This window comes from Globicephala melas, chromosome 13 (genome assembly GCF_963455315.2).
Source record: "Globicephala melas chromosome 13, mGloMel1.2, whole genome shotgun sequence".
NCBI lineage: Eukaryota > Metazoa > Chordata > Mammalia > Artiodactyla > Delphinidae > Globicephala > Globicephala melas.
Genome location: NC_083326.1, coordinates 34,188,496 through 34,206,783, shown reverse-complemented (window position 1 = coordinate 34,206,783; position 18,288 = coordinate 34,188,496).

Below are 18,288 nucleotides of genomic sequence, written 5' to 3'. Positions count from 1 at the left end.
AGAATAAAATATCCAGGAAAAAAACATATCTAAGGACACAAAAGATCTGTATGCAGAAAATTATAAGACACTGATGAAAGAAATTAAAGATGATACAAACAGATGGAGAAATATACCATGTTCTTGGATTGGAAGAATCAGCATTATGAAAATGACTATAATGCCCAAAGCAATCTACAGATTCAATGCAATCCCTATCAAACTACCAATGGCATTTTTCACAGAACTAGAACAAAAATTTCACAATTTGTATGGAAACACAAAAGACCCTGAATAGCCAAAGCAATCTTGAGAAAGAAAAACAGAGCTGGAGGAATCAGGCTCCCAGACTTCAGACTATACTACAAAGCTACAGTAATCAAGACACTATGGTACTGGCACAAAAACAGAAATATAGATCACTGGAACAGGATAGAAAGCCCAGAGATAAACCCATGCCCATATGGTCATATTAGTTTTGATAAAGGAAGCAAGAATATACAAGGGAGAAAAGAGAGCCTCTTAAATAAGTGGTTCTGGGAAAACTGGACAGCTACATGTAAAAGAATGAAATTAAAACACTCCCTAACACATACACAAAAATAAACTCAAAATGGATTAAAGACCTAAATATAAGGCCAACACTATAAAACTCTTAGAGGAAATCATGAGCAGAACACTCTATGACACAAATCACAGCGAGATCCTTTTTGACCCACCTCCTAAGGAAAGAGAAATAAAAACAAATAAAAACAAATGGTATCTAATGAATCTTAAAACCTTTGCACAGCAATGGAAAACCTAAGCAAGATGAAAAGATAACCCTCATAATGGAAGAAAATATTTGCAAATGAAGCAATTTACAGAGGATTAATCTCAAAAATTTACCAGCAGCTCATGCAGCTCAATAGCAAAAAAAAACAAACAACCCAATCCAAAAATGGGCAGAAGATCTAAATGGAGATTTCTACAAAGAAGATATACAGATTGCCAACAAACACATGAATGGACGCTCAACATCACTAATCATTAGAGAAATGCACATCAAAACTACAATTAGGTATTACCTCACACCAGTCAGAATGGCCATCATCAAAAATCTGCAAACAATAATTGTCAGAGAGGGTGTGGAGAACAGGAAACCCTCTTGCACTGTTGGTAGAAACGTAAACTGATACAGCCACTATGGAGAACAGTATGGAGGTTCCATATAACACTAAAAGTAGAATTACCATATGACACAGCAATCCCACTACTGGGCATATACTCTGAGAAAACCATAATTCAAAAAGAGCCATATACCACAATGTTTATTGCAGCTCTATTTACAATAGCCAGGACATGAAAGCAATCTAAGTGTCCATTGAAAGATGAATGAATAAAGATGTGGCACATTATACAATGGAATATTACTCAGCCATAAAAAGAAGTGAAACTGAGTTATTTGTAGTGAGATGGATGGACCTAGAGTCTCTCATACAGAGTGAAATAAGTCAGAAAGAGAAAAACAAATACAATATGGTAACACGTATATATGGAATTAAAAACAAAATGGTTCTGAAGAACCTAGCAGCAAGATAGCAATAAAGATGCAGATGAAGAGAATGGACTTGAGGACACGGGGAGGGGGAAGTGTAAGCTGGGACCGAAGTGAGAGAGTATAATTGACATATATACACTACCAAATGCAAAATAGCTAGCTAGTGGGAAGCAGCTCCATAGCATAGGGAGATCAGCTCGGTGCTTTGTGACCACCTAGAGGTGTGGGATAGAGAGGGTGGGAGGGAGATGTTAGAGGGAGGGGATATGGGGATATATGTATACATATAGCTGATTCACTTTGTTATACAGCAGAAACTAACACAAAATTGTAAAGCAATTATACTCTGATAAAGATGTTAAATTAAAAAAAAAAACTTGGAATATGTGTCACCTCTGATATAGTAATACAATCAGTGGTATTAAATATAATTTGATTTAATAATAGTCAATTACTTAGAAATATTTCCCAGTATTGATTATCTAACATATACTTGAGTATCTTTAATGATACACCTCCAAAGTGGTATATTTATCTTTAGGCTAGTTTGATGAATTAAAAGTTATTTCTTCCATGATTAAAGAAAAAAGAAAAGAAAATGAACTCACCATCTCTGAGGAGGTCACACCCATTTTATTTTTTTTATTTTATAGAAAATTGTTCCTCCCTTGAAAAACAAAATATATTTTGTTAACAAGATAAGGTTTTATTACTCATAGCTAAGATTAAACAGAATTCTACTCACTTTTTTCCAAAGTGGCAGATCCTTGAATATTTGAAGACAGTGACTATTTTCCATGCTACATGTTTCTTGAATAATCTACCTCTTCTCTCACACTATTTTTTTAATCATAGAATTGTTATGCAAGCTATTTTTTATGAATGTGTGTGTGTCTTTGGTGAAGTGTAGAGGGAAAAGGCAGACGCCTACATGTCTTTATATGTATACTAAGAGAAGCATCATTTGGGCAATGGAAAATTAATCTATTGTATATTATATTACATTATCTCATATACTCAAGATTTTGTTCATTCAGTAATATGAGTTGCTTGTAGGAATGTCTACATACAAGGCCACATGTATGCTACTGTGATAGACACAGCAAAAGGCAACTGACGATGCTTGTGTACCAGCAACATACTAGGTTTTACAGTAAGCACTTTACCCATATTACCTGTTTACATCATGTCACAAAACATGATTTCGAGGACATGTGATATAATGGGAAGCCGAAAATATCTTACTGAAATGAGGTGATGGGGCTGAGGAGCTTCTTGCCAACTTTACCAGGAGAGAAAATGATCTGGGCCTTGAAGAAAAATGAAACACACACAGAAGGTGGGGGCTTGTGGACATTGTCATTACATGTAAAGAGCATTTTATATGCAAAGGCATAGAAGTAGGAAATCTTATAGGAGCTGGTAGAAGATGATTTTGGAGCAAAGAGAATATTGAGAGATATCCTTGGAAATGAAATTAGAATGGTATGCTGAAACCAGACCATGGTGGTGGTGGTGCAGGGCAGGGGATGATCATGAATGCCAATCAGAACAATCTGGCCTTGTTTTGTGGATATTTAATGTCACTGAATGCTTTTGACCAGAGGTGTGATGTGATCGCAGTCGAACTCAAAGCATTTTACTCTAAGTACATGGAGATGCATGATCCCTTTAGGGCACTTATGCTTGGAAATTCTCAGGGCTCACTCCAAGGTCCCCTTCAGTCCTTCTTCCTGTTTTCTTTATTGCTAAGAAGTCTCACCCAGTTTTAGGTTTTGTTCTCCAGACATGTGACAGTGATGTTTCTCACAGTTTCATGTTTTCTGTCCATCATCCATCCATTTTCTCTGTCAATCCATATTTATAATCCAGAAACCAACAGTCCTTCTAGATACCTTCCCTCTCTCACTAGTAATATCCAATTCATTACCAAGTCAGTTTCTGGACATGGTTGTTTTATTAATTCCTACTCTTTACTGCCTGTGTGACCTACAAAAGCTTCTTCTGCTAGGCTTTAGATGGTTTCTAACCCTGTGCTCTCAGAATTTCATTGCCCTCCATGTAGCCTCAAATTCTCAGTGCTACAGAACATAGAGAAGGAGATTACAATCAGTGGAAGTAATTTATAGAAGTGAGAGATCTTTGTTTTCAAAAATTAATGGAGTATTTTTTCAAACTGAACATCTGTCTTTTTGAGTAATCAAAATATGCATGGCCTAATGATTTACCTACTGTGGCAGGAGCTATACAATGTCAATATTGTTCAAAGAGGATTCTAACTCACCTTTTAGAGATGGAGAAATAATAGATCACAGAGACCTAATTTTTCTTCTTTCTTTTCTACTGTGTCAAAAGCCACTTAGTGTATTATGGAAAAGATTCTTAAAAATATCACTAGCCGTGATGAATATCTTTAAACCTGATTTTATCAGAAAACATGTCTTCACATAGCATGGAAAAAGAGCTGTGCTGTCTCTCCCCTGGAAAATAATTGTCTGTAGTTGCCAAAACCACATCTGCCCTGGAGTTGATCAGGTGACCTCATTTTACTTTCTGACAGGAAGAAAGTTCTGTGATCAATGAATGAGTAGGTGTTTACCCAACCCTATGGAACTGGCTTTTCTCTCTCTCTTAATAGAACAGTATAATTCCACTCATAATTAATTGGGTTTTCAGAATGCAATTAAATTGAAAGAGGTTCAAAATCTCTTACAGTGTTGATCTGTAGAGGTATGTTATTCAGTATTTTTCTGTGAATGGGAAATAAAATGAATTCATGATTATCTGTGTTCAGAATGGGAAAATTAGTTAACATTTGAAGGAAAGTTCCACGCCTTGCATGAAATAACCTGGTTTATTGTCACACTAAATGTCTGTCTTGTTGAAATGAGCTCTCTGAATAGGTATCACAGGAGCTCTTTGAATTGCCAGAACTGAATCTCATAAACATTCATTAATATAATACTTTGGGAAATATTTTCCCTTTTCCAAAACATTGCAGTTTATGAAAAAAACATTTTGCCATATTGGAAAGATAAATCCTAATGCTGGAAGCAATTAAAAAGAAAAGACAAACAAAAGTTTTAAAATGTTATCTCTATATACCAACTGATGGAGAAGGAGTAGAGGAGCTCTGTGAGGGATTTGTAGCATTTTTAGTCTCTTCAGGACAAAGATGAGCAGGTAGGCAATTGTTTCTCCTTTACCATTTGCATTCTACTTTCACCTTTCTGATGAGAACTAAATCTAGATCTGTCCATTTTTATACATTAGACACGTTGACCTAAGACTTGACCACATCAGTGAAGAGAGACACTGCTAATGCTTTGTAACTCTTTAAAGCTTTCAAAATAATTGTAGAGTTTCAGAAGAGATGCATTTGACAATGAAAAATAGGTTTAGTTATTTGTGGTGTAACATTGGCCTTTTATAAATCTTCCAAGTACATAGGAAATTCTGAGACAGACAGACTGAGTGTGGTTCTATAGTCTAGTTCAGCGCTTCCCAGACCGTGTTCACATAATGGGAGATAATCTGCAAAACAGAACTTTCATGGGATTAAGATACTCACTACAGAGCAAATGCTTTACCAGCAGTAGAGCTAGGGTAGAACCTGCTCTTATTAACCACAATTCTCAAGGTTTCCTACTATTTCTTGTAAACAGACATGGCTCATTCTTTCATTCAGCAATAGTAATTAGCACCACTGTGTGGCACTCTTTTAAATGCAGGGCATATGGCATTGAACAAATCTAATAAAACCTCTAACCTCCTGACACTTTCATCCTGAAAAAGGGAGACACATAAGCAAAATAGGTAGTGTGAAATCTGTAATGTAAATACACAAAAATAGTGTAAGTGGTATGTCCTATGGAGAAAAATCTAATTAATCGGAAAGGGGGATTGAGAGTTTGGGGCAGCAAAATTTTAAATAGAGTATTCATAACAGGCCTCAGAGAAAACAGGATATTTAAATAAAGACTTCTAGGAGAGGATGCAACAAGCCTTGAGAATAATTGAAAAATAATCCAGGCAGAGGGGGAAGCAAATACAGAGGTTCTGAGAGAGTGAAGTACCTGTTAAATATCAGGATGGTAAAGAAGCCCTATGTAGCTTGGGGATCTAGTCAGAGAGATAAGTGGGAGAAAATTCTCATAGAATTTTGTAACAGGACATTTATTGTGCTCAGAAAGAGGGAAATACTACAGGAGTACTCTGAACAGAGAATAACGTCATCTGAATTTGTTTTAAAGTGATGGTTTTATGCTCTGTGTATGTTTTTGAGAATAGACTCAAGAGGGGCAAGGGGGAAAACAGGACAACTCATTTTTGAGCAATCACAAGAAATTGGTTTGATTAGCTTGATGGGATTTGGAATAGAAGTGGCAAGGAGAAATTGGACTCTGGATGCATTTTTAAATCATCAGAATTTGTTGAATAATTAGTTGTGGGGTATGAAATAAAGAAACGAGAAAGAATGTCTTCAAGGTTTTTGAATGAGTACCTGGAAGGATGGAGTTGCTGTGAATTGAGGTGGAGAAACTGTAGTAAGAATAGATTTAGGATTGCAGAACAGTGGTCCAGTTTTCTATATGTTAAACCTGAAATACCTGTTAACTAGAGCTAAGAATGTAAATTTGGATACACACGTTTGGAGTTCACAAGAGAGATGTAGGTTGAATAGAGTCTCCATTAAATTCATGTTCTTCCTGGAATCTCAGAATGGGACTTTATTTAGAAATATGATTATTGCAGATGTAATTATTTAAAATAAGATGGATCATACTGGAGCAGAGTAAGGTGGATTCTTCATCAATATAACTGTGTTCTTATGAAAAGAGGGGAAGACACAGACCTGCAAGGAGAATGTCATGTTACGATGGGGGCAGAGGTTGAATGAAGCATCTATAAGGTATAATGAACACCCAGGATTTCCAGCAACACAAGGATTGAAGAGAAAAGCATAGAAAAGAGTCTCCCCTAGAGCATTCAGATAGAGTATGGCTTTGACAACACTGTGATTTCAAACTTCTAACTACAAGAACTGTGAGAAATAAATTTCTGTTGTTTCAAGTTACCCAGTTTATGGTACTTTGTTACAGCAGCCCTGGAAACTAATACATAACTCACCAGCATACAACAGTTACTTAAAGTCAAGAGACTAGATGAAAGTCCCCGAGATAATAAGTATAGTTAGAAAAAAAGATGAAGTCCAATGTCTGAAACTTGGGTAATGGTAGCTTTTCAAGGTCAGGGAGATGAGAAGAAACCAGAAAAAGAGACTAAGAGGTAGCCAGTGAATTAGGAGAAGAAAAAGGAGAATGTGGGATCCTGGAACCCAATGGAGAAAGCGTATCAAGAAGAAAGGAATGTAGTACATGCTGCAAATAGGTAACGTAAGATGAAAGTTGAGAATTGACCCTTGGTTTTAGTAATGTAGCAGTCACTGGTAACCTTGACATTGAATTAAGTTACCATATTGAAAATTGCCTTGACAAAATTTTTTTAATCTTCAAAGATAATTATTTATACAATCTAATATAGTTTTCAGGAAGATAGCTGACAGAAATGATAAGATAAGAAAAGCAGGATGTGGTGATATTTTCATGAAAAAGACTTAAGTCAGGTAAAGATGAGAAATCCATGACTATCATTCTCACAAAAAGAAGTAGATTTGTGAATTCACAATGCAAAACTTCCCCCATTGCATAAGCTTATATTTTAGAGGGCATTGATCTGTACTTTGGCTGTTACACTTCTCCTTTGTGTTGTTAAACAGAGGAGAAAAAAAAATCCCTAAAAAAATGAGAAAAGACAAAGAAAGCCACAAACACAAAAGGCTAGAAAGTGAGACTCATATGGGACCATCCTCTTTGTTGTCCCCAGGTGAGAATTGTTGATGACAGAATGCAGAACACCAGGAGAAGTCTTTGTCAACAGCATTGATGTTTCCCACTGTAATTCTTTGCTTTGAAACAAAATTGCAATTCTCCTGACATCAGTTTTCAATTCATTACCCCAGGTTGGTTGGTCTCTGAGGAAGGCCAACTTATATATGCAGCAGCTGAAATAACTAGTTGGGGCTAATGAGACTGAGAATGTCATGGACTGGTTAATATTCATATATTTGAAGGGAGCATCTCTGTTTAACCTGAGGGCTGTATTTCATTAGATTTATGCACTGTAATGCAATATCTGAAACTGAATGAAACTGGTATTGTTTTCTTAAATACCAGAAGTTTTCATTTATGCTTCAGATGAAAGTCTGCCCAACTTTGGAATATGTAAACCTGTTTTCTCTCAGCTACTAAAAATTTCTTATTGTGGTCACTGTGTTCTAATGTTACACACAGATAATTCCCTTAGATATTAGAATAAGACTTTTTTTTTCCCTCCACACCAGGTATCGCAGCTCTTCGTCAAAAGTCTTAGGCAGTTGTAATAACTAAAGTAGCAATCACAGTCTGGAGATATATATTCCTGCCAGTGCCATGCAGGATAATAGGGACAGTCTAATGTCCAGGGAAGAAAGATTAGATTCCCAGAGGATGAAACACATGTAAAGGTAAAGGTAAATGAGGAATGCTGTCCTTGTGTTTTTGTTAGACAGAGAGATATTGAATATCATGGTAAACAAGAAGAGTCCAGAAGGGTGGATCTCAAAATCAGACTGCATTAGAATCAAGTGAGGATCCTATCTATGAAAAAACACTAATGCCTAAAGCCCTCCAAGCCTCTAGGCTTACTGAATTAGAATATATGGCCCTGGATCATAGGTATCTGTACAGGAAGGACAGACAAGAATAGCCTGCAGGAAACAATTAGCAGTGAAGACAGTTCCAGACATAAACTCTAGTAAAGTTCTCTATTATGTTTAATAGACGTATTATTATGCCTATTGTTTCATCTTTCTTGTTGAAAATTGGAATGATTACAGAGTCCTTCAAGTGAATCCTATTATTTTTAAGGTAGAGAAAAACACAGGGGACTTAAAGAATGGTTCAAGAAATAGTCATTCCAGAAGATACTGCATGCACACACATATGTGAAGTTTCCATTACAAAATGCACATATGAAACACTGAACACATACAGACCTGAAGATACCTTGATGACCCAAATTACACATTAACCCATTTCAGATTATGTGGAATACTACAATTGAAAAACAGCTTATCGGTTCACTTTTTAAACGAGTGTTTCCCATATTTTTTGGCCCTTGGAATCTTTATTTTCTCTGCATATCCTCAACACAGTTTGGAAAATGCTGCCTTTGGTGGAATATTTTTTCTATTTACTTAAGTTTTACTTTTAATTCATGCGTTTGCATGTAATATATTTTATTTTAATGAAACTTTTTCTTTGTTAGTTTTTTTAGAGTGTAATTACCCAGTTGAATATACCAAACCAGGAGCCTCAAACTTAAATGCACACAGAGTTCAAGAAGGTAATAAAATGTGTGAACTGACTTGGCTGCAAGTCAATTGGTAATGGTATCTGTGGGTATTTGGGGAATTTATGGTTTGCCTACAGTTAGAAAGGATCCTGTTCTCTATCCTATGCCCAGCAACGCAAATGCACTTTTCTCTCTTTCATATCTATATGTTTGCACATCTATCATCATCCATCTATCATCTATGTATGTATGTATGTACCTATCTATCATCATCTATCTATCTTGAAAGCAGGAGACTTTGCTAACACAATTCAGACTTTGGATATTCATTTACAAGCTCTATTCTAAATCAATCTTGCCTTTAAGGCTAAGAATTCCAATATGTTTTTCTTGATAGCATTCAATTACCTGTTCATTAGCAACTTTCATGAAAGAAGAAAGAAGACAAATATTGTAAATAATGAATAAGTCATAAAGATCCATCCTAATTACATTACATGGCAAAATCATTTTTGTATTTTATATTTACCTAGGTCATAACAGAACACTGATATATTCAAAATGGCTATTCCCAGTGGGAAAACAGAGAACAAGTAAGGTAGAGAAAAAAAATTCAAAATCTGAAGCTATGAGGCAATGGACAAAGACCCTCACGTAGTTAAAATGAGCTTGCCTGATCCCCATAGTCACTAAGTGCAACAAACTCAGATAATAAAATGTCCCTAAAGCTTACACAGATATAAAGAAAGATCTGCTTTAATTACTTCCAATGTTTAAATGTCTAAACAGCAGGTCTTACCCAGAAAGGGAGTAATGTTAACCAAAGATCCAGAGAGAGTCAGTGGCTCCACATTCCTAGATGTCATAGGACAAGGAAACAGTGGACACTTGATAGGAAGTAAGAGAGTATATAGATACTGGGTTTAGTGGGTAGAGAGGGAGGGAAAGTTGTAGAGGAAATAAAAGGAAGCACCTGAGACAAGCCTTCCCACATGGTAAAAATACTTCAGGCTCTGGGAGCTAAAGAGTCACAGAAATAACAAGGAGTAAACAAGAAGTTTTCTTCTGTGCGATGGGGCATTTCCAGCCCTTTCTGGCCCAGTGGAAGCAAGAGAAGTCAATCTACCTGCACTCATTTTATTTTTCAGAATTTTTGGTATTTTCTTTTGAAAATGTAACACTCCGTGAGCACGTACCTTTGAGAAAGAAGTAGGACCGTTGAGAAGGAACTTTGCCTCAGAAATGTGGCCATTCCTGTATTTCCATTCTTGAGCCTCTAACTGTGGCATCTCAGAGGGCAAAGTTTAACTGCTTTAGCCTAAACTGTTTTGTCCAGTGGGTAACACAGCATGCTGAAAGGAAGCACTTAACTTAAATGGTAACAAGAGTGGATATCCTTAGAAATATATTGATTTAAAAATGCTTTCCCTTCTCGGTCCAATTTTGTCAAAGCACTTGTAAATTTTAAAAATATTTTTAGAGAAATTTTAGGTTTATTGCAAAATCAAGAGAATGGTAGAGAAATTTCTCATATACTCCCTGGCCCAACAAAAGCACAGTCTCCCCTATTAACATTCCCTACCAGAATGGTACATTTTTTTCACAAAAGATAAATTTACATTGACACATCATAATCACCCAAAGTTCATAGCTTACATTAGGGTTCACTGTTGGTGTTATACATTCTATTAATTTAGACAAAGGTACAATGACATTTATCCATCACTATAGCATGCAGAGTATCTTCACTGCCCTAAAAATCCTCTGAGCTCCATATATTCATTCCTCTCCCACCTCAACCCCTGACAACCACTGATCTTGTTACTGTCTCCATAGTTTTGCCTTTTACAAGAATGTCATATACAGTAGTTGGAATCATATGGTATGTAGTTTTTTCAGGTTGGCTTCTTTCATTTAGTAATACACATTTAAGTTTCCTCCATGTCTTTTCATAGTTTCTTAGTTTTGTAAGAAACTGCCAAACTGTCTTCAACAATGGCTCTACCATTTTGCATTCCCACCAGCAATGAATGAGAATTCCTGTTGATATACATCCTCATCAACATTTGGTGTTGTAGATTTTGGCTGTTCTAATAGGTGTGTAGTGGTATCTCACTATTGTTTTAATTTGCATTTCCCTGATGGCATATGCGTGCAACATCTTGTCACATGCTTATTTGACATCTCTATATCTGCTTTGGTACTATGTTTGTTCAGGTCTTTGACCCATTTTGTAATTAGGTTATATATATTTTTATCATTGAATTTTAAGAGTTCTTTTCATATTTTGGGTAATATTCTTTTATAAGATGTGTTTTTTTGCAAATATTTTCTCTCAGTCTAGGGTTTGTCTGCTCATTCTCTTGACATTGTCCTTGACATAGCAGAAGTTTTTAATTTTAATGAAGTCCAGTTCACCTGTATTCCTTTCACAGATCATGCTTTTGGTGTTGTATCTAAAAACATCATTGTGACACCCAAGGTCATCTAGGTTCTCTCTTATGTTATCTTCCAGGAGTTTTATAGTTTTGCATTTTACATTTATGTCTGTGTTCCAATTTTAGCTATTTTTGTGAAGAATATAATGCCTGTGTCTAGATTTATCATTTTAATTGTGAATATTCAGTTGTTCCAGAACAACTTGTTAAAAAAGATTATCTTTGGTTTATTGTTTTATTGTACTACCTTTTCTACTTTGTCAAAAATCAGATAATTTATATATAATGTGGGTCTATCACTGGGCTCTCTATTCAGTTCCATTAATCTATTTGTCTATTTTTTACCAAAAGCACAAAGTTTTGGTTACTGTGGCTATAAAGTAAGTTTTGAAGTCTAGTAGTGTCAGTTCTCCAAATTTGTTCTTCTCTTTCAATATTGTGTTGGCTATTTTGGATCTTTTGTTTCTCCATAAAATCTTTAGAATAAGTTTGTGAATATCCACAAAATAGCTTGCTGGGACTTTGATTGGGATTGACTTGAATCTAGAGATCAATTTGGAAAGAACTGACATCTTGACAATAGTGAGTCTTCTTATTCATGAACATGGAATATCTCTCCATTTTAGTTATTTGATTTTGTTCATCAGAGTTTGGTAGATTTCTTTATATAGATCTTATTATATATTTACACCTAAGCATTTCATTTGGGGGGCTCTCAACATAAATGTATTGTGTTTTTAATTTCAAATTCCATTTGTTCATTGCTGGTATATAGGAAAGTAATTAACTTTTGTATATTAACCTTTTATCCTGAAACCTTGCTATTACTTGTTTATTACTTCCAGGAGATTTTTTGTTGTTGTTTATTCATTTAGATTTTCTACATAGATGAGTATGTCATCTATGAACAAAAAGAGTTCTATTTCTTCCATCCTGATATGTATACATTTTAGTTCCTTTTATTGTCTTATTGCATGAGCTAGATCTTCCAGTAGGATGTTAAAAAGGAGTTGTGAGAAGAGAAACATTCTATAGTCCAATGATTAAGTCTGAGTATTTTACTGAGTCTATGCCTTCAGATTGTGCACTTAACACATGTTTCTCAGTTTTTTTTCTCCCCTTAAGGTAGGACAGGATGGCTAGAGTGGGCTGGAGTTCCGTGTTTTCCTTCCGCTCCATGGAAGGTTAGAGGGGCCAGGAGTTGGGTATTTCGTTTTACCTAGGTGGAACACTACAGCTAACTAGTGTTGGTTACTTTCCTCCCCACCAGGTTTCAGGTAGACTCAGAAAATAACCCAGCAGGTTAGGGTCTGATTAACTAGTTTCTCCTAAGGGTTGGTCTTTTTAAGAACAAAGTATTCTGATATGTTTCAAAATGATTCCTTCCCCCCCGCCCCCGCCAGCTTAAAGGCTAAGCAAAATTTTTTTCTGTTATTTACTTTGGGAACCTAGTATAGTTCCTGAGGGAAATCTCACAATACTGTGGTGGCCTCCTATAACTGGGTCTCCCTAGATTTTTTAACTCTCAAAGCTATCTACACTGACTCTCCAGCAATTTGTCAATTACAGGTCAGGTTTTCCTACTTGGTACTAGTTTCTGTGGTGGATAGTAATTGTGACTCACTGTATTCACCTATATATCTCTCCAATCTTGGAGGCAGTGATTTGCTCTGTGTCCTCCCCTCTTTTATGGATCCAAGAACAGTTATTGATTTTTCCATCTGTTCATTTTTTTACTTGTTTTTAGGAAAAGGTGTCGACTTCCAACCTCCTTACTCGTGGAACTGGAAACCCAAGCCCATTCATTTTTTTTTTTTTTCATTAGGCATACATGATAATAGATCCTTTGCAACATGACAACTTTTTCTGGATGGGAAGAAGAATCTTGAGGCATTTGAAGAGGCATATCAAGCATACAGTAATAAGGTTGTGAAGAGATGAGCAAAGTGCCATGTAGAAGAGACATTGAGCTACAGTTAAACATATGGTCTCACTGGTATTCTGCAATGAGATAATGGTATACAAATAAGCATGATGAGCCTGTTTTGGTAACTCCTGATATTGTTTAAGTAAAATGGACATAATTGAATCCACAGTCTCATTTTGCCTGTATATCCCAAATTCCTCTCTTTTCTTCTTGGTTTCCTTCTTCTAGGAAGTTCTGAAAGCCAAAGTATCTGACATCCAGGTTATTTTAATGCTTGACAATTAAATCATGAGATACAATTCTACAAAAGGGTATATTTTGATGATTATAAAGGAAGCTGCTCTGATTATTGAAGAGTACTTAGTCTTCTGACCCTGATCTATCTCTTTAACACCAAAAGGGAGACTATTTGGTTCAATCGGGAAAAGCACATGGATAGAGTAGATATATAATAAAAACTGGCACTTTGGGATAGCTCTATAAATGTTCAAGAAGTGAGAAGTGAAATTACCCGATTCCTCCTCTGCTCAAGAGTATGTCTTCAGAATTATTGTACCAGTGTCTTAGTCCAGTTGGGCTTCTATAACAAATTGCCATAAACTGGATGATTTATAAACAACAGAATTTTATTTCTCACAGGTCTGGAGGCTAAAAGTCTAAAACCAGTGTGCTAGCATGGCTGGCTTCTGTGGAGAGCCCTCTTTTGGGTTGAAGATTGCTGAGTTCTGAGTTCTTCATATAGTAGAGAGAAAGCAAGCTAGTTTTTTGTTTTCTTCTTATAAGGACACTAATACCACTCATTAGGGTTCCATCCTCATGACCTAATTACATCACAAAATCCATTCTCTAGATAACATCATATAAGTGATTAGGAATTCAACATATGAATTTTGGTGGGACATGGACATGCAATTTATAACACCCAAGTATCTTCGGATAAAACTATATGAATAGGATAACCGTGCTTACATTGAGAAAGTAGTTGTATTTGTTTGGGAATCTTTAGTAGTTCTTTTCAATATTTTTATTATTTTATTAAGGATTTTTCCTCTTTTTGTTTATTTCTAGCACAGTAGGCTCTGGACACTCCCATAAACAATGCCCTGGAAGCATGAGGTACCACAGATAATAAAAGTCAGACACCTTCTTTTAGGTCTGATATTATTTATTTCGATCTTACAATTGAAACTGCAGACTTATTTTCTGAGTTAATATAAATTTTGATTATTATTGCAAATATTTGCTTGTCAAATTTTGTCTCTGAAAATAGAGCTTTAACACATCAAAAAGTATGTAGGAAGGATAACTTTAATAACAGAAATTGTTGGGCCTTGTGAATTAGAAATAAATATATATTATAATTTAGGTCTCTCTTGCATATAATATGTAAGGAAGATCTGTAAATCTTTGTCTGATAACAGTCTGATTTTCATTTTACTTTGCTCCTTCTCTTTTTCCTTTTGTTAATAAACTCGTTGAAAAGCAAACAATGGGATAGGAAAAGATAAGAGAAACTGCAGCTCCATCAATTTTCTCATTGTATCTCATTAGCTAAGAAACTAATGTTAGTACCTTTGTGATTTTTGTAGTATTGACTTTAGGCTATTTTCAATTTGTGAAAATAAATGACTTCCTCCATTTCTCTTTGTTTCTTCTGAATAAGAGAATCCTATGGGTTCAAGTGTGATAATAGGCTAACAGTATTTAAGATGCCTCTTAATGATACCCATAATAATGTTAAAAGTTGGAATACCAGTATTAAAATCAATTTGCAATCTGTCAATTTTACTTTTTTATACTTTGTCTTATGTTTTTAATTACATACATGTTCAAAATTACTGCTTCATAGAAAAACATTACTTTTAACTTTAGATAATGACCTTCATCTTCCTTACTACTATTTTTAACTTAAAGTATACTTTAACTGCTATAGATAAACAGCTCTTTTTAGCTAGAACTATACCAGGTACTACTTACTTCATCCTTTCACTCTGTGTTCTTCTGATACATTACGTTCTAGTTTTGTTTCTTTCTTATAGCAGATAGCCAGATATTTTTACTCTAATCTGAGAATAACTGTAATTTGATGAGCAGCTATTAACTTTGATTGCATTTGCTGATGTATTTAGACTTCAAACCAACTCATTTTGTAGCCTTCAATTTTTTTGTTCCATTTTTCTCTTTTACCTTTTATTTGCTATTTTATTTATTTATTTATTTATTTATTTATTTTGTGGTACGCGGGCCTCTCACTGTTGTGGGCTCTCCCATTGCGGAGCAACAGGCTCCGGACACACAGGCTCAGAGGCCATGGCTCATGGACACAGCCACTCCGCAGCATGTGGGATCTTCCTGGACCGGGACACGAACCCGTGTCCCCTGCATCGGCAGGCAGACTCTCAACCACTGAGCCACCAGGGAAGCCTGCTATTTTATTTTTATTTTCCATTAATATATAATTTTATATTATATTTATTTTATTTTAATGGCTGCCTTAAGTTTTTAAAACACTTGCTATACTTAAGAATGTTGATTCCCTGCTGTATTTCACTATAAAAAAAGTTACAGATAGATGTATTTTCTTGAAGCAGCTACTGGATTCAGCCAACTTAGTTAGGTTTTCTGTTTCAGCTGAAACCATTTCTAAAGAGTTCACATTCTATTTTCCATAGACCATGCTACATATGTCTAGTATTGAAAATTATTTTTTTCTAATCCAATATTAATCATCATTATTATTTTTACATGGTCAATGTTAATTTAGATTCGCCACTAGGTTTAGCATTCTAGTTGTTCAATATTTCATATAGCATTTCATTACCTCTGTGTTATTGTTCTTCTTGAAGTTCAATCATAGTTCTTTTTAATAAGGGATTTATAAAAGGTAAATCTTCACAGTTTTTTTCCTTTTTCCTCAAAATTATTATTAGGAATTTCACATCTGACAGGGATGTGTAAGCTTCTAACAAATTAATTATCTTTTTAATTATAAACTATATATGAGGGTTAAAATATGCTAGCTGACATCTCTACATCTCTAGAGAATAACTAAAAGCCAGGAAACATTGGAGGAGAGTTGAACCTTGGAAGAAACTGGTTGGCATGGGTGAGTTAAGGATGCATATTGTAATCACTAGAGCAATAAATTAAAAAAATGCAAAAATTATAGATAAAAAATAATTAGTTAAAATGGAGTTCTAAAAAGAAAAATACTCAAATAATCAAAAAGGGTGGGAAAGGTAAAAGAGGTTAACAATAGAGGAAATAAACAAAAAAATAAATAATAAAATAGTGATGTAAAATTGTCCATATCAATACTTGCATTAAATATTAATATAATAAACACTTCTATTAAGAAGTGCCTATTAAGAGGCAATGATGATCAGAAAGGATATTAAAGTAAGATTAAGCTATATACTGTCTACAAAAAACAATATTTTAAGTATAAGGACAAAAATATAAAGTAAATGAATGTAAATCTGCATGCAGATAGAAAACACAAAAAGTTTGATGTGAATAAAATAAAATCAGATAAAATAGACTTTTAGCAAGGCATTTCACCAAAGATAGAACTTTTATAATAATAAATGAACAATTCATCAAGAAGATATAACAATTATTAACATACATGGATAAAGCAGAATATCAACATACATGAAGCAAAAATTGACAGAAAGAAGAAACTTACAATTTCAATAATAGGACATTTTTCAATAGTAAAAAAATTTATCATTGTTTCCTCAGCAACTGATAGAAAAACTAGGCCTTGATGCCATATCAATAAACACATAGAGTAGCTGAACAACATTATTTACTATCTTATCTAATTGTGTGTCAAAAAAATGATATCAGACAGAAGATAACCTCTAAGGTCAATGGAATTAACTAATAAATCAATTATAATATGCTATGTAAGAACACTCAAATATTTTTAAATTAATCATTAATCATCATAGTTTTAAAAATATTATAAGTCAAAAGTAATCACAGAGAAATTAGAACATATTTCAAATGAAACAAAATAGGTGGAAAATTGTGAGATGCAGCCAAAGCTATTGGATAAAAATCCGTAGTTTAAACATTTATAGACATGAAGAAAGGTTTAAAGTCAATTACCTAGGTTTTCACTTCCAAAATCTAGAAAAAGGAGAACAAAGTAAACCTAACGTAAGTAGAAAGACATAAATAAAGATAAGAGCCTAAATCAGTGAAATTGAAAAAAGATATACAATAGAGAAGCTTAAGAAAACAATGAGCTGGGAAATGTCTAACAATCCTGAGTAAAACTAAAAATAATATCAGGAATAGGAGAGGGTGGTTACTACAGATGCTACATATATTAAAAGGAAAATATTGAAATATTATGAACATATACATGACAACTTAGTGGAAATAGACAAACTTTTTAAAAATACCATTTGCAAAAGTTTACACAAAGTGAAACAAAGAGTATAAATAGCCCTATACTTATTAAAGTGTGTAAATTAAGTATCAAAACTTTCCCACCAATTAAATTCTAGACCCAGAAGTTTTGTCAGCGAATTATATCAAACATTCAAAAAAGAATTAACACCAACTCTACACAGTGTCCTTCAGAAAGATAAAATACTTTCCAAATTGTTTTGTAAGCCATACATAACACTGAAAGCAAAATCTAAAAAAGACCTTACAAAAACAAGAGAAAAAAAAATTGCAGAAAAATGCTCCTCATTAAAAGAAGTTGCAAATATGCTTAACAATACATAAAACAATTTAATACAATAATAGATAAAAGGATAATGCAGCATGAGAGTTAATGAAGGATAGCTTTACATGCAAAATCATTCAATGTAATTTAGCTTATTTTAGTAATGAAGAAAACAATTGATGCAGAAAACACATTTGAAAAAATTTAATACCCACTTCTGTTAAAGTGTTTAACACTAGGTATAAGTGTATAAAAGAGAATCTCCTCAGTCTGATCCAGGGTATCTAGGAAAAACAGAAACAAACAAAACCCTACAATTAAC